General features: G+C 44.2%; 2 long non-coding RNA genes across 2 annotated transcripts in view; one reads left to right on the plus strand and one right to left on the minus strand.

The window, feature by feature from the left end:
• The window catches only part of LOC135372184 (uncharacterized), a 352,119-nt gene that overhangs the window by 204,519 nt on the left and 120,623 nt on the right, over positions 1–26,977 (minus strand). The window lies entirely within an intron of this gene.
• LOC135372109 (uncharacterized) overlaps positions 24,071–26,977 on the plus strand; it is a 30,490-nt gene continuing 27,583 nt past the window's right edge. The window contains exon 1 of the long non-coding RNA XR_010415829.1: positions 24,071–24,133. This is a non-coding gene — a long non-coding RNA (uncharacterized LOC135372109). The remainder of the gene's footprint in view (positions 24,134–26,977) is intronic.

Consider the following 26,977-nt stretch of genomic DNA (forward strand, 5'->3'; position numbering starts at 1 on the left):
TCACAGGGGAAAAGCCTACCAAGTTGTCAAACGGGCTAGGGCGCCTTTTGAATGCGAAAAAGTGGGTTAGCATGAGGACTAGGGTTAACATCTTTGCCGAGTATCATTGCGGCGGTTTCTTTTAGAGTTCTTTGCCCGTTTCCCAGAAAGGGCAAAGGGAAGGGAATATAAGGGAAAACGGAGTGCTGCCATCTGTTTGTACGCACTTGGGACATGGAAGTCAAGGCGACAAATCGTGGTAAGCCCAAGCTTTGCTTGGATGGTTATGCCTATATCATCGATAGAACGAGCAACTCGAAGTTCTACTGGAAGTGCGAGCGATACCGTAAGCCAAGCTGCATGGGAAGGGCAATCACCACGTGCGACCCGTCTGCGGAGACGCACATCCTTGTTTCTTCCAAAGACCACGACCACCCAGCGGACGGCACACGACTGGCTGTCATAGAGGCCAGGGCGGCACTTAAGGAAAAGGCGCTACAGTCAATGTCTGCACCAGTACAGATCATACAGGTACGTGCTTTGCTTTAGAGTTTTTATGACTGATGGTGGGGAGGAGTTTCACTATAAATTACAATGGGGACGCAGGCATAGGCAGTGGTGTGAAATTATTGGCTTTCTTTTGCAGCAAGTAACACATGCGATGGACGTTGAACCTAGACAGGCCATGCCTACTAGCGATGCGATGAGAAAATTGATAGGCCGCAAAAGAGCGTCGTTGTTTCCCCCTGAGCCGACTTCGCTTGAAGACGTCGTGGTGGACGACGCGTACTCTCGAATCGATGGAAATCGCCAGTTCCTACAGTACGATGGCACGTCAGGAGACGGAACTCGCATCTTGCTCTTTGCAGCATCAGAAGGCTTGAAGCATTTGTCCGAGGTGAGAAGACCGAAACACGTATAAATCATGCAAAAGACGACATCCTGCCTGTTTACATGTTTTGCGCTGCCGCCATTTTGTGATTTCTCACGAAGTCCATCACGAAATATAAACCGTTGTGTACGACGCGCACATGTTAACCTATACTGTACTTTCATTTCAGTCACCCACAATCCTCTGCGATGGGACATTTAAGACCGTCCCACGGGTCTTCCATCAACTCTACACCGTGCATGGTCTGAAACAAATTGGTGGTCATAACGTCACCTTTCCATTGGCGTTCTTCCTGATGTCGTCAAAGACAGGAGACGCGTATGGACATCTCTTTAATGTAAGTCAAAATGCAACTTTGATTTATTATCAGTTTTATTATCATTATTTCTTGTGAAGGACAGCCGCAAGGATACGCTTATAATACGCTTGGATGATCGGTTGTTCAGTTGAATTCATCACGAAAATTATAGTGCTGTCGAGAAATCATATAAAAATTTCAATTTGTCATGACCAATCAGTGATGTGAGTCATTCACCATACGCCCCTGTTCCAGGTGCTCGTTCGTGTGTGTCGTCAGCACGGACACCATCTTGAGCCAGCTTTCATCATAACGGACTTTGAGACAGCGGCAATAGCAGCTCTTCGACGCGTTTTTACCTCCTCCATTCTTCATGGATGCCTCTTCCATCTATCCCAGAACATCTTCAGGAGGGTGCAAAAAGAAGGTCTGCAACCTCTATACGTAGCAGACACGAACTTCGCAAGCGCTGTGCGGCAACTGAGCGCTCTCTCCTTCTTGCCTCCTCATCGCATACGCAGGGTATATTGAACGCTTCCTTTCGAGAACTTATTCAGTCTCCGGTATTGCACGGCGTTCCCATTCCCTAATTTTTCTCTGTCTCTTCTTCAAGGGATTTGAACACATCAAGTTCCTTTTTCCGGAAGAGGCGTCCGACCTTCTCAAATGGTTTGAGAGAAATTATATCACGGGAAGGGCACGTACCCTAAGTAATGGCATGGCTGTGCGTACACCCGCACGCTTCCCTCCTGAGTTGTGGTCTGTGGATGCCCTCATGGAAGCAGAACAACCAAGAGGAAATAACAGCATCGAGGGGTGGCACAGTCGATTCAGGAAAATCATCGGTTCTCCGCACCCACGGCTGTGGAAATTCCTGGGTACCATCGCAGCCGAACAAAAGAGCACGGAAGACAGAATGGAAGCAATGCTACGAAGCCAACAACCGCCTCCACAGAAACGGTCTTCAAAAATTAGAAACGACAGACTGCAGGCCCTGCATCGTAATCGGCGTAACATGGCTATCACTGATTTCTTGAGAGCTGTCGCTCACCACCTAAAGAATTAAGCGTATTATTACGAATTGTTGTCAGTGTGCTGTCAGGTTTTCATGATATTAAATGATTGTTGAATGTTGATCTATGAGTCGTTGCCAGTTATGCATGACGTACGTACGACCATGAGGAAAAGAAGTGGGGAATATTTCGAGGGGTATAACTGGTCGCGTCTGAGGGTGGCAATCTTAATGCTGAAACTTAAAAGGACGAAAGATCAACACAACGAACAATCAGGAGGTCGAAAATTCAAGATACGAAAACTGTTATTCCAGGTACGATAAAAACAAAAACAAAATAATTCAGGGCTTTACGTTACGAGACAACTGTACATAAAAAATAGCTCCGCACATAAGGTAGGATAGACTTGTTGGGAATTAAATCATATTCACCGAACTTCGCGTAAATAACGTACTTAAATAATAAAAAAATCGTTCAAACGACCTCCGCAGTTTCGATCAAACGACCGCTGCCGTTTCGATCAAACGGCCTTCGATCAAATGGCATTCGACCAAACGTCCCGCGTTCGATAAAACGGCTTTCGACCGAACGACGTTCGATCAAATGTCCCGGAACCGTCACGCATGTATAAATTATAATATAGCAATTGCATTTAACTTATGTTATCGTACTTGTCCCGTACTGAGCATTGTCAACATCAACAAATTTGATTTTAAGGGCCTTTCAGTGTTGAAGTGGCGCCAGACTGCTTCGTGTGTGTGTGATCCAGGCACTCAGGTTGACCTGACAGAAATAGCTGAAAGCAGGTATGCAAAGTCCACAGATAGAATCACTAGATATGTTACATGTTGCAGACTTCGTGACATTATTGGCGTCTTTGGGCAGGTGCAGAACATTAGTATGACACCAACAGCAGGAGAAGAAACCGATGAGAACTACTAGCTTCTTCGAAGGGTAGAGGATATACTTCCTGTTGAGGTACAGTTATGACTAGGGAACGTTAATTAATTTTCTAGGGATGCATCCTCTACATTTGAATGCCCACTGAAACAGCGAAAGTTCATTGTATTCGAAGCCCCCGTACTGGAATTGTTCAAAGCGTGTCACAGCTGCAGTGAGCCACACATGGCTACATCATATTGGTCCTAAATTTGCAGAGTTCCCCTATCTCGGACACAACGGTCATTTCTCTTTATTGCTCTCTCAATCCTACTTTCTCCTAGATTAAGATGGTCCTGCGTTGCATGGGCACTGCTTATGCTTTTTCTACTTATGCTTTCAGTTCCTTGTTCTGTTGAATAAATTTTCAATTGAGAGTTTGCAGCCATCACGCTGTCTACTGTGTTTGCCCCTCATCTATATTGATGTGCTATAACAGCATAGCACATTAACATGCCAACAACTTACCAACAACAACCAAACAATCTTGACTTGTCCTACTTTTGGACGGAAACTACACGACGGAAACTACGAACTCGCTTGTTAAATTCAAAAGGGAAAGACAAAACTGTTTATACTTCTCTTGTTTATTTTGTTGCAGGTTTTACAACTCTATTAACTACGTCAAAACATCAGAGGGCATGAAGTCGTACTCTGTTTCCTAAATCTCTGGACAATAAAAAAGAAATATATAGTTTGAGGTGTGACAAAATGTTGCTTCTGCTCTTATATTATATTTCAATTAAATGCTACGATGCATTTGTCGTGTACACTGAAGCCAGTTGCAGTTTACAGGGCTGTCAAAAGTACCTTACAAAAGTACATATCAATTACAGTAACAGAGAACTTATGCACTAAATTATTTCACCATTTTTGGCTATTATGCATACCAATGCTGCATGGTTGACTTTGTACCCAGATCCGAAGGGTTGATAATACTTGAAGTCAGCCCTCAAGTCCTTCTTTAGAAATGTTAGTTGGTGACGTGATAATAAATCAGTTACAAGTACTCCTTTCCTGCTTAGTAAAACAGAGTTAATCAAGTGTTAAATCCCAATCTTGGTTCAAATATTAATTGGTATTTGGAAACGTGGTCAATAAGAAGTATATTAAAAGGCTATGAACACAGTTCAGCTGAATGACACTGATGAAAATTATCCTATTTACTGCTCATATATACAAGACATAAGTATAACCTACAAATACAGATTACTTAACCCTCAGGATCACTTAGCCCCCAGGTTACTTAACCCTCCAGGAATAAAGTAATAATTATGCTGCGAAAGCAACGAAAAAGCAACAAGAAAAACTTGCAGCAAGCAAAGAACGAAAATTTGCTGACATAAACATTTCTACAAGACTGCGCACTGATGGGAAAGCATCCCAAATAGCATACGACGCAGATCGAGATCCAGTGGAGTACTTTCTATTGTATTTTCTCGGAGCACCCCATATCCTTCTTGTGAATGGCCGACAGGTGATATAACGGAATTTGCTGCAGAAATGAGGGTTTTCCGTCCAGTTTGCCGTTCAAGTAGCGCGTACAGACCGCACGGCGCTGCGGGGTATGTAGCAATGCTCTTCAGTTTCTCGGATGTATGTAAAAGACACTTGCAGTACTTCGGTGCCAAGGCCCAGTATTTCGAAATACTCGTTATTTGTGATGCAATTGTCTGTCAGCTTTCCACACGCATTCTCTACCTCTTGGCAGCAAAAACCGTAGTATCCGTCGGTTTGCATTTCACACATGAACACCTCCACGACGAAAAAAACAGCGCTTGTTTCGGCTTACACAAGTGCTTCTCCCTGATGCATGGAGATTTCACAAAGCAGTCGATGTTCACGGCACGATGAGCTACTGGTGAAGACGAATGTGACTCCGGTTAATCTTTGGACGAGGAATCTTCTACTGCGAAGCACACACCAGTGGCACACACTTTCCAGCGCGTCACACACGAACAGAAGTTCTGTGAGCGACAGTTCTCGAATGCGGAATTTCAGCGCACTCATGTTCAAGAGGCTCGACATTCTCGGCGTAAAAAGTGGTCACAAATGCCCACTGCCATTTTCGTTTTCGTCGGATTAGCGACCGGAAGCGCGTGTATTACATGCGTCCTCGACAGATGGCGTGGGGTCATGCAATTGTTGACAGACTGCTCGGTTTCCTACTAGGTCCCTGGACCTGCAATTATGGAAAATTCGATTATAGAAAAACTACAGCGATTTCAGCGGAGTTCTTTGATATTTGAACTTTTGAAGGTTCAAGCTTTTGGATGAACATAAAGTTTCGATAGGTTTATATTCACTTTTCGGTCCCTTTAATTACATTCTAACGTCAGTATTTGTTATCTTATCTTAAATACATTTTTGAGTATCTTGTACATGTCTGGAAATTAGTGAAGACGACGGAGAGACGCACCACAGCAAAAACCTCGGAAGTATTCTCGTTTTGAATGCCGCATCAAATGACTCACGCGTACATCGCTCACCAGTTGGAGACGTGCAACGAAAGATTGCACAGAAGCCACGAAAATCATTCCAGTGATCGTAATTTCTAGTTTGTCGGGCTGCATATCTGCTTTGTTTTTCAGAAAACGTGACATAAAGAATAGCAGTCAACAAGGAACAGCTCGCCATGCTGGTAACCGCTCGTAGCAGGCGATTTTTTCTTCCAACGAATGAGAAGGCTCCCGGTCACAGACGTCACACTAGGGTGTTGTCTAGAGTCCGAGCGTTCGAACCTCCAGCCGCGACAGCGATTTTGTAAATGAAATTGCGTCGCAGTGAAAAAAAAAAAAAAAAAAGAAGAACAACAACTTTGCACAGAAATATTTTATGGGAATGCTTTTCATACACTGCTTTACAATAATAATAATAATAATAATAATAATAATAATAATAATAATAATAATAATAATAATAATAATAATAATAATAATAATAATAATAATAATAATGGAATGGAATGGAATTTTTATTCAAAACACACACATCAAGGAAAGTCATGAAGGCCCGCCTAAGCCCGAGGGCTTGTGTCGCAGGGCCCGACGTCAGCAGCGAAATCGTACACTATTCACACACGAAAAATAAAGTATTGCTCACCTATAGTACAGGTTCCGGAGGTATCCTTTCAACTCAGTTTTAGTGTTAATGTCAAAAATGCCAGGGGAAAGATTGTTAAAGATCACAGGAATATAATAGTTTCTACAAAAGGAGCCATAACGAGTGAACGGAAAGGGAACACTGAAAAGGCCACGACAGTGCCTAAGATCGCGCCTAGCTGTAAACCGCGTTCTGTGGGCGTCACTCCAAAAGTGCCTCAATACGACCGTGTAGTCAAACAAATTCTGGAAGCGAGGAAGGCGAAAGCAACTGAATAGCTCTGTACCAGATAACATTTCACGGCCGTATGCAAGGCTCTTTAGGCAGCTTCTCAGGATAGAGTTCACCTGATGCTTCCAGCTCTCACTGCAGTGGCCAAACACGGTGATCCCGTACCGTAACACGCTGTAACCGAGGCTTTCGAGTATCGTTTTCCGAATTCTGAAGGGTGTATAGCTCCGTATATTGTATAAAACGCAAGATATTTTTCTCAGTTTTGCACATACGTATGACAAATGTTCGTCCCATGACATGGTGCTATTAAAAGTGACTCCAACGTATTTGACAGTATCACTGTATGCTATATGTCGACACGAGCAATTGCTGCACAGCGAAGAGTGTACTACGAATGGAATGGGAGAAGGTATACGCTTGTGCGAGTTGCGGAATACGATCAACTATATAATAATAATAATAATAATAATAATAATAATAATAATAATAATAATGTGATAACTAGTAGAGACGTTGAGCAGCAACAGCAAGGTTTATTCCAAGGTGGAACCGCGACTGTAATGCAGCGCGGACAGGCACACAAGCACGCGAACATCAACAACGCACCGCGAGCCAGAATCAACCTTAGCTTCGTCACCTGAAGCTCTATCAGACTTCCCCCATTTAAAGGAGCTCGGAAAGCACTTTATTCACCGCCATTTTCGAAACCAAGCGCATTGCATGCATATTGAAACGCACCATGCGAAGTAATTCTATCAACAGGTGCACAAATATCGCAGAATTGGATTTTGAAAATCGCGACCGTGCGCAACGGTGGCAATGCCCGGAAGGAGCCGTAGAGTCGCTCGCATCATTTTGACGTCGGGAAAGTCGAGCCGCTGATTGGTTTAGAGAAACATCGGCTGCTATTTTTCACTCGAAACCCCGCCGCAGCGGTGGAAGAGTTTCTTTTTGCTTTTTCTTTGATTTATGAGATACAGTAAACGAACATTGGTCTACAGACACTGTTCACGGTTAGGCCGTGAAATTGTGGAGGCCATCCTCATTGAACTCCCCGAGCAAAGTTAAGAAACAAACGGTCAACTTCTCCCTGCTCGACCTCGCTTTCACTAAAGCGACCTTCTGGAGTAGGTGGATTATGAAAATAAACTTCAGGTGCCAGTTGAACGCTGTTCTGCCCATATCTGTGTTTAATATGCTGTTCCTTATCGTGGTGAGTGTTTGTTGTTCTGTTGTTGGCGGCAGTAAGTATAAACACAGTGCAGCACTAAGCGCTGCTTCAGTTCACGCTTCAAAATGATCGCTGCATCGCTATGATCACTAATTCCGTTGGCTGTGTCACTATACCACTATTCGCTATATCACTAATTCGCTATGATCACTAATTCGCTACGATCACTAATGCCCGTCACTTCGACTAGCAACTTTGCTAGCCATTCTGTTAATGTCTTATTCAGCTGGAGGAGTGTTCTTGCCGATACGTTGTCAGATATAACCCAGTGAAATCTATCGCCGGTACGTCGCGGCATCAGGCGTTGAACATTCATTGGCTGAGTTACACCCCAACATAACCAAGCAGTGTCATAAGACCACCACAATTTATGGTCAACTTACCAATCATCGAGCTAAACGAGAATTAGCCGATGCAGACTACCAAAGTGGACGACGCAGACACGCAAGTTTGAGTTCATCCGTGCGCGGCGCCTTTTCTTTCTTTTTTTTTGTTTAGAGAAACATCGTCTGCTGTTTTTCACTCGGAACCCCGCCTTTTGTTTTGTCACCATATAGTGACCAACAACGCCGGTTAAGTTTGCGTCCGCCGACATATCAGCGTGCACTGAAACAACACGTGACTAGCGTAAATTTTATGTGACTATAAAATGCACAGTTGCGCGTGGGAAACTGCCAACGACAAACTGTGAGTAGCCCAGCCATAACATTGCAAGCAGCCAACTAACTAACCAATATGCCGCCCTGCTAAGCCAAATGGCTGCTAAAATGTGTCTTTCGTTCGCTAACACGACTTGGACACATATCGAAAACCCCTGAATTTGAGTGGTGAAATAGTGATGTTATGTTCTTAATCACGGCATATAGTCTTACGAAGCAGCATTTTCCCTGGCTTTCCTTGTTTCCAGAACATGAAGCCATCCCATCCTTAAGTTGGCAATACGAGAACATTAATTTCGAGAACGGGAGTTTCACGACCAGGAATATGGAGGTTGTCCCTTATTCATCACTTGACAGGGCGAAGGAAAAAGGAAAGAAAGAAAAGAAAACCGGTCAGCACTGACCGGGATAGAAGCGCGGTCGCCCCGTCTGACTTTTACGACATCACCAGTGACACTTTTTTCTTCTCCTCCTAGTTTATCCCTGAAGAGCGAGTCGAGCGGGAACGCGCGCGGCGATGTTCAAGTGTCTTTTTTTCTACAAAAAATATCGCGTAGAGGGAAAATTTTCGTGTTTATCATCAAGTTAAGTTACCTGCTTCCACAACGCGTTCGGAACGGAAAATTCTTGAGATGGCTTTCTGAGCTCCTTTAAGCAACACGATATCTGTCTGGCTCACGACGACTGCGTAACAGATAGCGACGACTGCCCGTGACATCGCTCGGTCGCTCCGTCGACAAGTGACTGTCGTTGTGATCCGTTTCTGTCGGTAAGAGTTGAGAGCGATCGGAATGAGAAAACGGTTGACGCCCCTTCAACTTCCGGAAACGACAAGGGAAACTGTTCATTAGGATCGTCAACCGCTGCAGGGCAACGTCGTATATCGGAAGCGGTGATGTTCTTCGAACATCTCCAGGTATCCACGGTTTCTCTGCGTTTCAGATGATCTTTATGAACTCTGAACTTTCCCAGAGGCATCTCTCACCGTAAATATGACGGAGCCCTGCTTGCTCACAATCGTCCCTGTCTTCCAGTGTCCCTTCCTGGAGTGGTTCAGCATCCAGACTCCTTTGTCGACAGAGAGCTGTCTGTCCTAATTTCGCTTTTGACGCTCCCGTGCCAGACTCTCTTTTTCAGAACCCGTCGACTCAGATGGACGGACGAGAACAAGTAGGGAACGATACTGTCTGTTATACAACAACTCACAAGGAGGACGGCTCGTGGCGGCATGCGGGGTCACTCGGTATTTAAAAAGAAAGTCACCTCCCTCTTCAAACCGACGTAGAGCAGTCTTGAAAGTTCTCCCAAAGTTCTCCCCCACACCATTTCGATAGTAGTAATGTTACAACCCAAGATTTGCACAGAAAATCCACGGCAAGTATTGCACTTTTTACTTTAAATTATTTTAAAATTACTTTAAAATTACTTTAAATTTTTTTAAAAATTTAAAATTTTTAAATTGGGCAAAATCTGACTCAGTGCAATACTTGTGCGGATTTTCTATGTAAAACTCGGGTTGTAGGAAATAAAAAACTAAATAGAAAGGAAGCAGACAGTGGGAAATGATTTATTTGAAAATCAACGACGCCATCTTGAAGAAATCACGCCGGTGCGGGCGACTGGAGCACGACGGTCGCAGAGGCAGGTGGCAAGCTAGTTCCAAGGCATCACACCAAATGGCGCCAGCATCGTAGCTCTATACGAGAAAGACAGAGAACGTGAAAGTACTAGCGACACATAAAAATGACAACACTGCTCAACAAGTCTAAGCATGCCAGAGCGCGGGGAAAACTCCTAACCGCTACTGCTAAACAGCACGGAGAAAACACTACACATCGGGGGAAAAGGCTTAAGGCAATCGACTGGGCCTAACCACAGCGTCACAACACTTCGCGGCTAACACAAGGCGGGAACCACTAGCCACACGATGGTAAACGTGCGTCAACAGGCTTGGACACCGCTAAACAAGTCTAAACATTCGCTACGGCGAGAAAAGGCTTAACACGAGCACACAAACAACGCGCAAACATCGGTAAATCATTCACCTTTTTCCCCGCTGCGACGGAGCGTCCGCTCTCGTCGACAGCCAGGGATCAAGTGACGACGGAGCGACCGACCGCACGTCTTCTGCCTACGAGAGCCAGAGCTGGACTGACGTAAGCACCACTCTACGGGTGCTACGCATGCGCTCCTAGCGCCCTCTGCGCGCTCCTACCGCCACCTGCAAGAGGCTAAGAGAGAAGAGCATTCCTGCGCCCCCTGCTGGCCATTCTCATGGGTCGTGACATCATCCTATTGTCTCAGGGCTACACTGTTTTTTTTTCACTAATGCTCCTTTGGTCAATCTGCAGTGAAGCCACGGTATGACGTCATCATGCACCTGCGTGGCTCAAGGACGCGTGCGCTCTAGACAGGGGACCTATTATTTATTGAATCACTATCCCAAGATTATTTCCTTTATTCTTCTATAACGATTGCATAGGAAACTATTGCAGAAGAGCACCATGCATGAAAGCTGATCGAAGGAATTCCAAAGTCTTACTAAATGAGACTTGCAAAAGAACAGAATATCCTAACATGTAACTCCATCAACGGCTAATACGAGGACTAGGCACTCAACAAATCAACGCGCGCAGAACTCAGGGCAGCACTATCGTCAAGACGACAATGTTCCTTGTCAAAAAAGAAAAAAATACAAAGCGTTAACACAGGAAAGCATGCATATCGGGGCATGTCAGGACACGTCAGGACAAATTCGCACGACTGTTGGGCAACAGAGGAAAACGAACACTTGAACAGGGTGAAAAGACGCTCACCATCATTTTTCCTGTTCACAGCATTCCCTCATTGTAAATCCGCTCGTCACAAAATCCACCTGCATCGTCGAACACCATTCACCAGTGACGAACCACATCCGCACCCCATCAGAGGCAGACAGAACCCCACCTAAGCTACGCTCTTCTACTGACGATCAACGCCAGGATCATAATTACCGTGTCTACACCCGCCAGTGTCCAAGAGAGAAGTGAATCCTTGCGCCCCCTGCAGGCCAGTCGCATTGGTCGTGACGTCATCCTATTGTCTCAGGGCTACACTGGTTTTTTCCACTAATGCTCCTCTAGACAAGGTCAACGTGAAACAATAGTGTTGCGGTATGACGTCATCATGCAGGTGCGTGGCTCAAGGACGCTTACGCTCTAGACAGGGGACCTGTTATTTATTGAATCGCTATCCCAAGATTATTTACTTTATTCTACGATAATGATTGCATAGGGAACTATTGCAGAACAGCACCATAGATGAGAGGAGATTATAGCATTTCATTCCCAAAGTCTTACTGTACAGGGAAAAAAATGGTTCAGCAAGACATGTCCATCCTACCCAAGAGCGGGGCAGATAATTGAATAATGATGCTTTGTTCCTCCTGAATAAAGCCACACACCTGTCCCCCTCGCGGTTACTCTCTGAACTAAATGAATCGCAAAAGTATTAAGAATAGCACTATTCCCATTCAAGGCAGCACTATCGTCAAGAATGTTTCTCTTCAAAAAGGAAAAATCTACATGTAGAAGGAAAGCATGTCAGAACAGGTCGGAGCATGTCAGCGCATGTTTGTCAGACAAGGGGGAAAAAAGCGAAAAGAAACAAAGAAGAAAACCAGTATCAAACTATTTCTAAGCACACGCACTCCTCTTATTCAAAAGCAGTGCTCATCATAAATCTGTCCAGGGGAATACACACCATTTTGCTACACTTTTTTCAGTAACAGTCAACGCATTGCTACAGACTGCGTGACGTCATCACATCCTGCCTGAAGAAGAAGACAGCGGCAAAGACTCCTATCACTCATTGAATCGCAAGATTATTTCCTTTGTCCTACTCTTAATGACATTGATTCTCTCATTAAAATTCAACAAAAAAAGCACCCTGCATATTAGCGATTTGCACCTCAAAGGCTCATCATGGTCATTAGAATTACAGTAAACTGCCACTGCTCTTTTAAAATAATGAGTGAGACCACTCCACATCACCTCCAGGCTTATGTAATACATGACCCTTTCTATGCTCATACATTCGTTGTCTGAGGCTACACCTGCGAGCAAAAAGGCGCGAACGCCGGGTGGGCAAAGTTCTATTCGCGCTCGACGGAGGACTAGACAGAACGCATTTACGGGAACATGATGGCATTCCTATACTATATTAATGATTATTGCATTGCAGTTTAGAAAAGCTTCTACAAAACTATAATTTTAGGAGCCCATTAAAATTCTACTTTCTATGGAAACTATAATTGCCCTATTACTTGGATCGCTATTAATGAAGCGCTCCAATTTTTTCTCGCTTCCCATTTCAGCCTTGTCATGCAGTGAAGCAGACTCACATCCAAAATAATTAATTTACACTGAGGGTGCCGTGCTTCAGGAATTCCTATCCTGCGCTCAGATGCAAGCGTTTCTGCACGAATACCTATAACAGCTGACTTCCTCAACATACCGAGCTCCTAACAACATCTAACAAACAATCAGAGAAACCCTCTTCTCAGCTGCACCATGCGACTTTCTTCTGCGTAAAATCGCTGATTTGAGGAAAGAGCAGCAAAAATTGCGCGCACTTGTGCTTGACTTTAAAAAAATGAAGCATATGCCAATAAACCAAGAAAAAGACACTCATGCCTGGTGTCTGATAGTGCCACATACACAGACGCATTGTCGCAAAGAGAGCACAGGACAAGGGTACACAAATTCCTTTAAGCGAGCAGGGGCTCGCACGTGAGTGTGAAAATGTGAGTGTGTGTGTGTGTGTGTGTGTGTGCGCGCGTGCGAGCTGGGACCCCACTTGACAAGTAAGTGTTTGCCTTTTCGTGTGACACGAGTGATACATTTATGTACTATTGCGTGAAATAGTGGTTTAAAAAATAAGGGCAGTCGCGTTTGCATTGCTATCTGTAGGATAGGACGAGCGTTTTTGATGGAATTGCCTCGCGAACCTGGCGAAGTCTTTGTTTTGGGCAGGGTATTTTATGAGTGCCCGACGTCGGTCCTGCTGTGGTTTGTTTGTTTGTATGTATCTGTCACGTTCGTGGCGCTGTTCAAGCTTTATTTTCTTTGCAAAAATTCAGACTTTATGGTATTAAGCTGTTCGAGTAGAAGTGACTTTCCGTGCTCGCTTAAGATAGATTGTGTATCCCTGTCCTGTGCTTTCTTCACGCAGGGCCAATGCAAATGAGTATTTAGCATTATGCAATAATTATCTGATAGCAGAAATGGGTGTCTTTGTCACAGTTTATTAGCGTGTGCGTCGTTATTTTATTTATTTTTTTCTCTTATAGCTATGTGAGCAAAAGTGCGTGTAATATTTCGCTGCTCTTTTCTTATTTTCTCTACTTTTTATGTAGAAGAAAGCCTCCTGCGTAAAAGCTGAATAGTGTTCTACCAGTGGAAGTGGGGTTGTTTGTTTGATTTTGTTGGGTGTTCGATATCTTGACGAAGTAAGCAGTGCTTAATTTTGCAGGTTTTTGAGCAGAAATGCTGGTATTTGAGCACGGAGTACAAATTTCTATATTTCTCTGCTCCCTAAGAAAATTTGTACGTCGTTTTCCAAGCAGACCGCGTTTAGTTTACGCGAAATGAACTTATGTATGCTCTATGATGATCCGCCGCAGGCTTAGCCCTTTTCCCCGATCACCAGTGTTTTGGCATTCGATGTCGCATGTCTAGACTTGTTCAGTAGTGTCTTTCTTGCTGCAATTTTTACCCTTCGCTGATATCTTGTTGCTGTCATGTTGTGCTAGCCGCGTAGCGATAAGCGGTGATTCTCCGATTATTCCTAGGCGGTACGGCTTAAGCCTTTTCCCTGCTCACTGAAGGAAATTTGTGTATCCCTGTCCTGTGCTTTCTTTACGCAAGGGTAATGCGTCTGTGTATGTGGCACTATCATATAGCAGACATGAGTGTCTTTTTCTTGGTTTATTGGCATATGCTTCAGGTTTTTTAAGTCAAGCAAAAGTGCGTGTAATATTTCGCTGCTCTTTTTCTTATTTTCTCTACTTTTATGTAGAAGAAAGCCTCCTGCGTAAAAGCTGGATAGTGTTCTACCAGTGGAAGTGGGGTTGTTTGTTTGATTTTGTTGGGTGTTCGATATCTTGACGAAGTAAGCAGTGCTTAATTTTGCAGGTTTTTGAGCAGAAATGCTGGTATCTGAGCACGGAGTAGAAATTTCTATATTTCTCTGCTCCTTAAGAAAATTTGTACGTCGTTTTCCAAGCAGACCGCGTTTAGTTTACGCGAAGTAGAAAAATGAAGTTGTGTATGCTCTATGATGATCCGCCGCGGGCTTAGGCCTTTTTGCCCGATAAGCAGTGTTTTGTATGCGATGTCGCATGTCTGGACTTGTTCAGTGTTGCAATTTTTACCCTTCGTTAATATCTTGTTGTTGTTGTTGTCGTCTTGTGTTAGACGTTGAGCTTCGTAGCGATGTGCGGTAACGCTACGATTATTCCTGAGCGCTCCGTGTGTTTAATGCGTTGTCCTCTTTGCGTGCATGCGTGTGCTTTTTTTCTCCTGATTTGTGACGTCCTCGTGGCATGTCTGGACTTGTTTAGCAGTGTTGCAGTTCTTCCCGCTGCTAGTATCTTGTTGGTGACATGTTGTGCTAGCCGCGTGGCGATGTGTGGTGACCTGAGGTCTTAAGCCTTTTCCCTGCTCACCTAAGGAAATTTGTGTATCCCTGTCCTGTGCTTTCTTTACGCAAGGGTAATGCGACTGTGTATGTGGCATTATGCAAGAATTATCTGGTGGCAGAAATAGGTGTATTTTTCTCAGTGTATTGGCGTGCGCTACGGTTTCTTGCAGTTACAGCTATTGGAGCACACATACGTGTAATTTTTCGCGGTTCTTTTCTCCTTTCACGGCTTTTACTCAGAATGTAGATGAGGGGAAACAGTCAGCATCCAGGTAGAGCAGGAGAAAGCCGCTCGGCAGAGGAGAGAGTTCATGAGAATGGAATTTGTTTGTTTTTTGTTATATGTTGAGTGTTAGTATTCGCTTTCCTCGATATGTTGAGGAAGTCAGCCGTTATAGGTATTTGTGCAGAAATGCTGGTATCTGAGTGTGTGGAGTAGAAATTCCTATAAAGCACCTCTCCTTGTGCATTCCTGAGCTGCTGTGTGCGCGCGCGTGCTTCTTTTTCCTGGATTGCGACATCATGATGGCATGTTGGGGCTTGTTTAGCAGTGTTGCAATTTTACCCGCCGCTATTATCTTGTTGTTGTTGTTATCTTGTGTTAGCCGCGTGACTCTGCTATTATTCCTGAGGTCTTAAGCCTTTTCCCTGCTCACCTAAGGAAATTTGTGTATCCCTGTCCTGTGCTTTCTTTGCGACAATGCGTCTGTGTATGTGGCACTATCAGATACCAGACATGAGTGTCTTTTTCTTGGTTTATTGGCATATGCTTCAGGTCTTTTAAGTCAAGCAAAAGTGCACGCAATTTTTTGCTGCTCTTTTCTTATTTTCTCTACTTTTTATGTAGAAGAAAGCCTCCTGCGTAAAAGCTAAATAGTGTTCTACCAGTGGAAGTGGGGTTGTTTGTTTGATTTTGTTGGGTGTTCGATATGTTGAGGAAGTCAGCTGTTAAAGGAATCCGTGAAGAAATGCTTGCATCTGAGCGCAGGATAGGAATTCCTTAAGCACGGCACCCTCAGTGTAAATTAATTATTTTGGATATGAGTCTGCTTCCCTGCATGACAAGGCTGAAATGGGAAGAGAGAAAAAATTGGAGCGCTTCATTAGTAGCGATCCAAGTAATAGGGCAATTATAGTTTCCATAGAAAGTAGAATTTTAATGGGCTCCTAAAATTATAGTTTAGTTGTAGTTTTTCTAAACTGCAATGCAATAATCATTAATATAGTATAGGAATGCTATCGTGTTCCCGTAAAGGCGTTCTGTCTTGTGCTTTGGAATGCGCGAATAGAACTTTGCTCCCAGGCTTTTCCCGCCTTTATGCTCGCAATGCGCGAATGGAACTTTGCCCACCCGGCTTCCGCGCCTTTTTTGCTCGCAGGTGTAGCCTCAGACAACGAATGTGTGAGCATAGAAAGGGTCATGTATTACATAAGCCTGGAGGTGATGTTGAGTGGTTTCACTTATTATTATTTTAAAAGAGCAGTGGTAGTTTACTGTAATTCTAATGACCATGATGAGCCTTTGGGGTGAAAATCGTTAATATGTAGGGTGCTTTTTTGTTGAATTTTAATGAGAGAATGAATGTCATTAAGAGTAGGACAAAGGAAATAATCTTGCGATTCAATAAATAATAGGAGTCTTTGCCGGTGTCTTCTTCTTCTTCAGACAGGATGTGATGACGTCACACAGTCTGTAGCAATGCATTGACCGTTACTGGAAAAAAGTGTGGCAATAGAAAAATAGTGTGTATTGTCATGGGCAGATTTATGATGAGCACTGTTTTTGAATAAGAAGAAATAGTTTGATGCTGGTTTCCTTCTTTGTTTCTTTTCGCTTTTTCCCCCCTTGTCTGACAAACATGCGCTGACATGCCTGGGCTTGTTCTGACATGCTTTCCTTCTGCATGTAGTTTTTTTCCTTTTGTACAAGGCATATTATTGACGATAGTGCTGCCTGTCTGTTGCTGTTGCTGACGATGTCTTGCTGAACCTTTTTTTTTTCCCTGTACAGTAAGACTTTGGGAATGAAATGCTATAATCTCCTCTTTTCTATGGTGCTCTTCTGCAATAGTTCCCTATGCAATCGTTATAGAAGAATAAAGGAAATAATCTTGGGATAGTGATTCAATAAATAACAGGTCCCATGTCTAGAGCGTGCGCGTTCTTGAGCCACACACCTGCAAGATGACGTCATACCGTGGCTTCACTGCAGGTTGGCCTTGTCTAGAGGAGCATTAGTGGAAAAAAACAGGGTAGCCCTGAGACAATAGGATGCCGTCACGACCAATGAGGCTGGCCTGCAGGGGGCGCAAGGATTCACTTCTCTCTTGGACACTGGCGGGTGTAGACACGGTAATTATGATCCTGGCGTTGGCCGTCAGTGGAAGAGCGTAGCTTAGGTGGGGTTCTGTCTGCCTCTGATGGGGTGTGGATGTATGGTTCGTCACTGGTGAATGGTGTTCGACGATGCAGGTGGATTTTGTGACGAGCGGATTTACAATGAGGGAATGCTGTGAACGGGAAAAATGATGGTGAGTGCCTTTTTCACTCTGTTCAAGTGTTCGTTTTCCTCTGTTGCCCAACAGTCGTGCGAATTTGTCCTGACGTGTCCTGACATGCCCCGATATGCATGCTTTCCTTTGTTAACGCTTTGTATTTTGTCTTTTTTTGACAAGGAACATTGTCGTCTTGACGATAGTGCTGCCCTGAGTTCTGCGCTCCTGTTTACCCGTACTCTTTGTTGATTTGTTGAGTGCCTAGTCCTCTTATTAGCCGTTGATGGAGTTACATGTTAGGATGTTTTGTTCTTTTGCAAGTCTCATTTAGTAAGACTTTGGAATTCCTACGATCAATTTTCATGCATGGTGCTCTTCTGCAATAGTTTCCTATGCAATCGTTATAGAAGAATAAAGGAACTAATCATGGGATAGTGATTCAATAAATAATAGGTCCCCTGTCTAGAGCGCACGCGTCCTTGAGCCACGCAGGTGCATGATGACGTCATACCGTGGCTTCACTGCAGATTGACCAAAGGAGCATTAGTGGAAAAAAACAGTGTAGCCCTGAGACAATAGGATGATGTCTGGACCAATGAGAACTGCCAGCAGGGGGCGCAGGAATGCTCTTCTCACTTAGCCTCACGACCAATGAGAACGGCCAGCAGGGGGCACAGGAATGCTCTTCTCTCTTAGCCTCTCGCAGGTGGCGGTAGGAGCGCGCAGAGGGCGCTACGAGCGCGCGCATGCGTAGCACCCGTAGAGTGGCGCTTACGTCAGTCCACCTCTGGCTCTCGTTGGGAGAAGACGTGCGGTCGTTCGCTCCGTCGTCACTTGATCCCTGGCTGTCGACGAGAGCAGTCGCATCGGTCTGCGCTCCTACTGTGGTGAGGTGATTTGTTGTGTAACTAATGATTTCGCCAACTTTCTTCCCGCTTTGTTTGCGATTTTCGTGCCCGTGCACGTCGGGTGCTGGTTGCTGGTTGGGCATTCCCGCCATTTTCTATCATCTTCTGCCTTGGGACCGGGAGTAGCGCTGCCGTGATTCTTAATAATTTTGTTGTGAGATTAGTTGAGAAAGTAACCGCTAGGGGGTGCAGCTGCGGGGTTTGTACAGGACAAAAACCATTACGAGTCAGTTTCTGCCTGCCTCTCGGATGGAGCAGTCGCATGGTACTGCGCTCCTGTTCTGGTGGGCTCATTTGTTGTGTAACTAATTTTTGTTGTTGTTAGCTATTGATGGTTTGCGTACTCTTGCTTTTCCAGCCTCTGTATTACGAGTGTTTTTCTCCTTGCATGCCCAGAGCTGTCCTAACTTGCCCAGACATGCCGTGATGACGTCACAGCTGACGTCACAAGATGTCCGGAACTGGTGGTCATAGCTGCGATGCTTTGCAACCTGCCTCTGTGCTCCGCCGCCCAGCGACGGTCAGCGGCCTTTCCGGACCGCTTTCTTCAAGATCTTCAATTAAACTCCTTCTCTCCACTCTATTTCTATCTATTTTTTTATTTTTTATCAGCTCAACTAGCCCACAACTCTCACCGTGGTCTGGACACGTCCTAGATGCTCCCCAATTAGTGTAATGACTCCCTGAATGATCCTGATTAATGTGGGGGGTCCCAATTAGCTCTAATTGCTCATTAATGGCGTCCAGGCCACTGTGTGAGTTGTGGGCCAGTTGAGCTGATCCCATACTACTTTCGATGCGGATGGTATGGCGGAGTGAGGACGTGGTGTATTCATCGTTGTTTCAAGAAATCCTCGAAGACCTGACTCGTGAATGGCGGTCCATTGTCTTTGACAAGAACTTCCGGTAGTCCGTTTTGGACGAAAATATCTTGAAAACCACTGACCGTCTTCAGAGCATTGGTACCAGTCATCTGGATGATGTCGGGCCATTTGCTGAAGGCATCAATAACAATCAAATAGTGCTTCCCATGAGGCTCTGCGAAATCTGCGTGAAGACGGTGCCAAGCGTTGTCAGGTTGCTCCCTCTGATATAATAATAATAATAATAATAGTAACGGCCTGTAACGGCCTCTCCTGTAACGGCCCGGTAGGGCCCACAGTATTAATAAATAATAATAATAATAATAATAAAAATATTATTATTATTATTATTATTATTATTATTATTATTATTATTATTTATTATTATTTATTAATACTGTGGGCCCTACCGGGCCGTTACAGGAGAGCCACATGTTCAATTATGCAACAAAGCACACGCAGATAACATATCAGCACATCAAGAAAACGCTTTAAACATCTATACACACAATTCTACCCAATATTTCCGCATGCCACACAACACTTTCTAACAGCCGAGTAAACACAGTATCGTTACGTACATCACTAAGCAAAGGAACTGGCAAGCGGTTCCACTCCTCCAGCGTGCTCACAAAGAAAGATAACTTGAATACGTCTACTCTACTCTGATATGGCTTTAATGTATGCTGATGAACCGACCGTAACGGTCTTTCTTGTAGCTTTGGAGACGTATAGCGAGTAGCATCAACACCCAGCTGATCAGCATAAACCGCATAAAACATTTTAAGTCGATTTAGTTTCCTACGTTTCTCGAGGGTATCAAGGTTTGCACAATTTCTCAACTGAGTTACGGATGTAAGCCTACTGTATGCAGAAAATATAATTCTTAACGCCTTATTTTGTACGCTTTCTAATTTATCAATGTGCTTTTTTTTGTGTGTGTGGGTCCCACACGTTGCTGGCATATTCTAACGACGGTCTAAGTATTGACTTGTACGCCAATAATTTAACATTCGAAGACGAGTTAGAGAGCTTTCGCCTTAACATAAATGACTTGCGCATTGCAGATGAACAAACCTTCATGGACTGGTCACCTTCATGAACTGGACGGCAGCGAACATGAGAACAATGAACATCAAGACATCAAGAACGTCAAGAAAAAGAACAATGGATGGAGTCCTGTGTGTGGTCTTTGCTTTCTGATAAATGGTCATTCAGAATTTCAGGACAGTGGTTGCAGTGACAATATGCTTGTGCTCACACTCTGCGCGCCCACTGGATGTGCTTTGCAGTGGCGGATCCAGGGAGGGGAGAGAAGGAAATTCAATGTATAAACTGACGTTTTCGGAGGGGCGATCACCCAACCGTTCCCTCTCACCCACTTGGATCTGCTACTGGTGGTTGATCACCTGCAATGTGCTAAAATGCACATGACTACAACAAACTATGTTTGTATTTGTTTGGATATAGTTGGTACAGTACATCGTTTCTGTTTTTTTATGTGTGTTCCCTGGAAAATATAAATAAACAAAATCTCCACTCTGCAAGTCTCTTGTCAAAGTACTTCGATGAAGTATCGATGTCTATATCGTAGATCATAGAAGCCTAATATATTAGATCTGTATGTGAGAGTGATATATCGTTTGATATTTCTAGCACAGTCAGGCGTAGCCCCTGGTTGGTGGAAACACAAATGATGCTGATTAAAACCAAGGGGTGCAGTAGGTGACCAACATAACTAAATACACCAGCTGACTCTGTATAAATTTTGTGGCTTGATACTTTGAGGTGACATTAATACGATGTAGTGCTCCTTTCATGAAAAGGCTCTTTCCACCTTCTTCCCCTGTAAGCTGTAACGTGCTGGATCGCTGAGCTCAAGATCGCGGGTTCGATCCCGGCCGAGGGCGGTAGCATTGTGGGGGAGGTAAACATCCGCAACTTCTATTACATCTGTGGCCCTGCAAACAGGGTACTTATACCTGATGTGAATGTACTATGCCTGACGACCGAAAAGCGGTATGGGGTGGAACCCTATGCAAATATTGGCGAAACCATTGTGAATGGAATATGGCTAGCGAGGGTTGAGCCATGCGAAACGTGCAAGATCAACGATGAAAATCAACGAGTTTTTGACGCTTTGTATGTATTTGTCCTTTCTATGCTGTTCCAGCCTCAGAACATCAGTTCTCTCATGTGCAAAATCACTCACGACGCACTCTACAAGATAAACACTTGTGCGGAGCAACTCCAAAAATCACTTTCATTAATGGACAATGCAGTTGGAATGTCGGTGGTGGCGCTACAGCTTGAGACAAAAGTCTACAGCTCGGACAGCTCGGAGCGCTCCAACTGCAGACCACACCCATTCTAGTGTGACGTAGTAGATAGAATGACAGACTCAATGCCTGGCCAGTGAAATAATTGGAAGCGACATTTCGTTGAGCTTTTGCTGGATGTTTAGTCATTTGAGTATAGCCGGAAATGAACTAGCTGACAAAACTGCTCTTGCAGCCCACTCGTTTGACATAACCCCATTTGATATTCCTTGTCAGGATGGTCTTGAGGGCAAGAATAAAAAACACATGGCAACAGCACTGGCATGAACGAAACATGAACAAACTAATTTAAAACAACATAGGAAAGTCTACACCGAAGGTCACCAATCTCTTACACGAGGTTATTTTATGCTGACTTCGGCTTGGATACACGCATATCAGCCACGGGTTTGTGCTGCGCAGGGAGAAGCATGTCGGGAGTTCAGGGTTCACCCTGTTTTATTGCTGGGTTTTTAAGTGCTTTGTAAACAACGCCTTCTGACGTGTGTGAATTTTTATGACTACTTTACATAATGCGCAGGTTATAGCGTAATCGACTATCTCTAATTTGCTACAGTTACATTTTCCATCACCGCTTTGGTGCATGACGGCCTGAGTACCTGGTGCGCCATTAAAACCTGGATCATCATTACTTGACTGCGGTACTCAAAAGGATGAGAAACCTTGGATTACATGTCCCTTGTCCAAACGAATTAAGCAAAAAGAAAAACGAAAAAGGAGGAGCTGTTTGAAAGATTTTTAAAAAGTCGCGCTATAGAAATGATCTGGCTGAATTCAAAAAGAAGACCTATATTACCTTCTGACATTAGGAAAGGTAAACAAGTTTACTGTATTAAGTATTTCCACACCGCCCAGGGGAACCCTGCAAAAATGGTCCAATAGTAAAGAGCTTGCGTTCGGAGCAGTAGATAAACCAGTTCCTTCTGAAATGAGTATAAACTGGAAGATATACAAGGGGAAACAATTAGCTAATGTAATGAATGACCATTTTACCAATGTCGTAGCTTTTGCTGAAGGAGAAAATGCTTGACTTCCCACATCCTCCCATGAGTTCTATTCAGTCAGATTCCGTTTTTCTATCAACAGCAAATTGCACCAAACATTAAATTATTATTTTAAAAAATACGGTATTATGGTATCCGTGGCACGGCTGTAAAGCTTTTTCATAATTATCTCACCCTCAGGTCAGAATATGTCGGGCTACATGGCTATGATGAGACTCGGTTACGTGCAGTTAAGTACGGCGTCGGACAAGGTTCAATAATTTGTTCAATCCTAGTCCAACTTTACATCATACATTTACGACCTCATGCCTTTTGCGCCTGCTTCCCACATTTTCACGTATGTGAAATGACATAGAAACAAGTCCAAACCAAGTCCTGTTTCCTCGCATTTTGAACAGTACACCTGACAGCCATGGCTGACGAAAGGTTTCATTGAAATGCAATGCAACGATAGGAATACTTAACGCGTATGGCAAGAAGAAGGAAAACGAAAAAGAAGACCATAGTGGGAAGAATTAACTAACTGTGTGACCGCTGAAGCGTCGCTCATAATTATATTTATCTTGCGACATAAAACCCACAATTGTACCTCTGTATGCAATAAGGGGATTGGTCCAAAAATCCCAAACCGAGAAAGCGGGCCTGATCTGCGTCCCATTGACACACATGCATTTCCCGTTTCTTACCCTCCTGTAGCGGACCAATAAATTGCAATACGGTCGCAAATTTCCTTTGACAGGTACACACTGGTATGTAGATGTCACAATTGCAGCAAAAATACAAAAGGAAACGGGATAAGTCGACTTATCCCTTTATTGCATACAGAGGTTCAATATTATCATTACTTCTGCCACGCATGGTATTATACCCGATCTCACCTCCGGTTTGAGACAAAACATGGCCGGTACCAAGTTTTAGCCTTGAAATATGGGAACTGCGTATATACAATAATATATGTAATAAATTGTATATATAACCTCGTGGTGGTGGTGAATGGGCTCGCCGTTATCGACCTAACAGAGATGGGCAACGCCACGACTAACGCCCTGGGGTAATGTGCGTCCTGGGCCGACTTCTAACGAAACTGGGCCGACGTACGTCTGACAGCGTCTGAGGAAAACCCAGGAAACCGCGTTTGCGTGAATGAGACGATAATCGAATCGAGTTATTGCATCCCTATCTCGACTAGTGGATTGGATGACAGTAGGAGAAGATTTATCGCAATAACTCCATTCGATGCGTTTTTGTCGCGTCTGTGTAAACGCAGCTTATATTTTTGTCCCCGAGTCGAGTCTTATTTCGAGTCTTCTCTTGGCGTCTGTCTCCTTATTTGGCGTCCGTCTCTGATAACGTATCTATGGAAGGCGAACTTTGGATGCTGCAACATGTCAACAGACGGAGAGAAGGAGGGCGTCACCTCTTCCCGTCTTATCAGAAACTGCGCGAAACTGCAGTTGTCCTTCCAGGTGCACACGGGTCCGACTGCCTGCCTTATGGTAACGTGATTATATAATATTATTTGAAGCATTGTTTCTTAGTTTGTTCCTTTGCGTTTGTACCCCAACATCACAGGGCGGATACTAAAACCAACGATTCGTACGGCAACAAACGACCATTCGCACAGGAGCATTCGGTTGGTTCCCGAAGGGGCGGCATTTTATCTTACCGTGCCCAATGGCGTGCGAACATGACTCCCGTCAATTATGTACTCAAATGCCAGAACTAATATTCTGCGAGAATGATTCCCAAGATATGTGGTTGTCGGAATTAGTTTTGTTGGGAGGGGTGCAGGCCGCCGTTACGAAGCGTTACGAAAACGTTATATCTCTAAGAGTTCGTCCGCGTCACTTAAAAACGAAAATAAATTAGACGCTCTTCAAATGGCAGCTAGTTTTACACTCAGAATTCAAGAGGGTTGTGAGGCACCTGCCTCAATTGAGCTCTATGATATGACGTCTCGATGATTGCAGATCTTCTCTATTGTGGTTGAAAAGGAGTACTATCTTTCAAACAACATGAGTAGCTACACTTGCGCGTGTATTGCTGAAATCCGTTATAGTAAGGGTGCCAAACCCATTCGTGTCCGCGGGCCATGGAGGAACCGCATACGACACCCAAGCAGCACAATGTACTGAAAGTCGAGTGCAGTAGGGGTGGACGGTATGTGTCTTATCAATGTACTCTAGTTTCACGAGTCTGTTCAAGGCCTTCCACGTACCCGTCCACCCCTATTGCAGTCGACTTTCAATACATTATGCTGCTTGGGAGGTTTTGGGGGTAGCCTACTTGTGATACTGATGACACAACACAAAACTTAAAACAACGCGTACTACTTAGCGTTGCTCAATCCGAGAGAGCAATCCTGTTTATTTCCTGCGTCACAAGGAATTTTGGCACCTCTTGTTTTTAAGTATTGCGTAAACATCGTCTGAAAGTGATTCATTGCAATCTTAAGGTTTGCGTTCAGGTGTTCGTTTTTTAGTTATGAGCGTATAACTTTAAGATACTCAGTTTCATCACAGAAAACGTCTGCTGGCAGAGGTATATTGACACGATGTGGAACGCTGTCGACAACTGCGGCAATTGGCGACTAAAAAGCCCCGTTTGAAGTCTCCTGCACTCGAGGAATCTTTGGTCGAATTCACTCGGGAGATCATCGAGCCTGCAACTGAACCGGTCTGTTTCTGGTTGCATTGAAGGCACAGATATTACAAATCGGCCATGTAGTTTGCTGAGAAATTTGGTAGGAATGTGATAATAATAATCTATGAAATAAAAATAAGACGCAGGGACAGCTATAGAGAGTCGTCGGGGAAGTTAACGAAAGCAACACAGAGACAGACAGTAACATATGATTAAAGGTTGAAAGTTGAACGTTCCCTGACTGTCCTTGTGTTACCTTTGTCGTCTTCGCTGTTGTCATATGCCAACCGGCCCCGCTGTTCTGTTACTTAGAGTCATCGGCTGTTATAGGTCAGTCGCAACAGTTTTTTTTATCACTAATTAACGTGATATAAACTGCACGAGTACAGAGCCTAACGACGACGCCACGACCATTCATGAAGCTTCGGTCTAATATGTATATTTCTTTTTTTTTTTTTTTGCTGAGGGGAGGCAACTCCAGGCGTGGGCCCACACTTCGGCGCCTGCGATATAGGCTGATGAATTGCTTGGATCCGTTCATGAGGACGGGGTGTCTGCTGTAGCGTCCTCTTATCTGGCTTGTTTTGCCTGCATAATAGGCAGTTTTAGCAAACCATTGGTACGATTATCGTGCCAATCGGAACCAATCGCAGTCGTGTGTGACTCAGAATCTTATCCACTCATTGGTTCCGGTTGATACGGTTGGACGCAAGCCACGTTATCAACGGTTTCCTAAAGCTCTCTATTTTCTTGTGGCTTAACTACGCGTACGGGTTCACGGTTGTTCCTTTGATGCATTTTCTATGTGCCACTTTGTATGTGTGTGAGGGGAGGGTAAGTTAACCATGAAGCCGGCATTCTCCGGGTCGCTGATGAGGACAACTCTGCTCGGGAGAAAAAATGAGTTGGGTATACATGCGTTGACGCTGTATTTGTGTTTTTCTTTTCTTGCCTCTTTTTTGCTTATCAGTCGCTGTTCCTTACGGACACAAAGACACACCTTTGTAATACGTCGAGAGAAACGTCACATTACAACATCTGAAGCAGAATGCATTAAAGACGATGCAAGCATTCAGGGGTTGACGGGAGCCTGCGAATAACGACTATAAAAGAAATACGCTGTGGGCACATCCATGTGCACAATCATTTTTATCGGTAGTGCCATAGTCCAGTTTAGCGATCGTGAAATGTCCGGCCTGTATGTTACCCCCTTCTCCCCCTACAAACGCGCACGCGAAAACCGCACCCGTGCATGCACAAAGAGGAGCAGAAAATGCACAGATAAGACGACCGAGATAAAGCCTGGAGTTATGACAGACGTGCCTCTCGCTATTTCTGAGCAACTGGTAGCAACACGCGCGCGCGTAAGGCTAGCCACCCGTCTTATTCAAGGATGCCACAGCCCTCTCGACTTACAATATTGCGCATTTGCAACAACCGACACTTAGCATATCATAGAATACATATCTAAACGGCTGAATTCCGCCTGCAAAACTGTGTAACCTCGACACCACACCCGAAACAGTACGTTCTTGTTGGGGAATGCTCTCTGGAATATTTTGTGAAACCGAACGCCAAATTGTAATGATAAATTACAATGCCTCTTGGTAATTCTATGCTGGCATTTATATTTTATTGTAAAAATCGTGTGGCTGTGCTACACCAAACACGCACACTGTATTATCTTTTGTTGACCC

This window comes from Ornithodoros turicata, unplaced genomic scaffold (assembly GCF_037126465.1).
Source record: "Ornithodoros turicata isolate Travis unplaced genomic scaffold, ASM3712646v1 Chromosome13, whole genome shotgun sequence".
Classification (NCBI taxonomy): Eukaryota; Metazoa; Arthropoda; class Arachnida; order Ixodida; family Argasidae; genus Ornithodoros; species Ornithodoros turicata.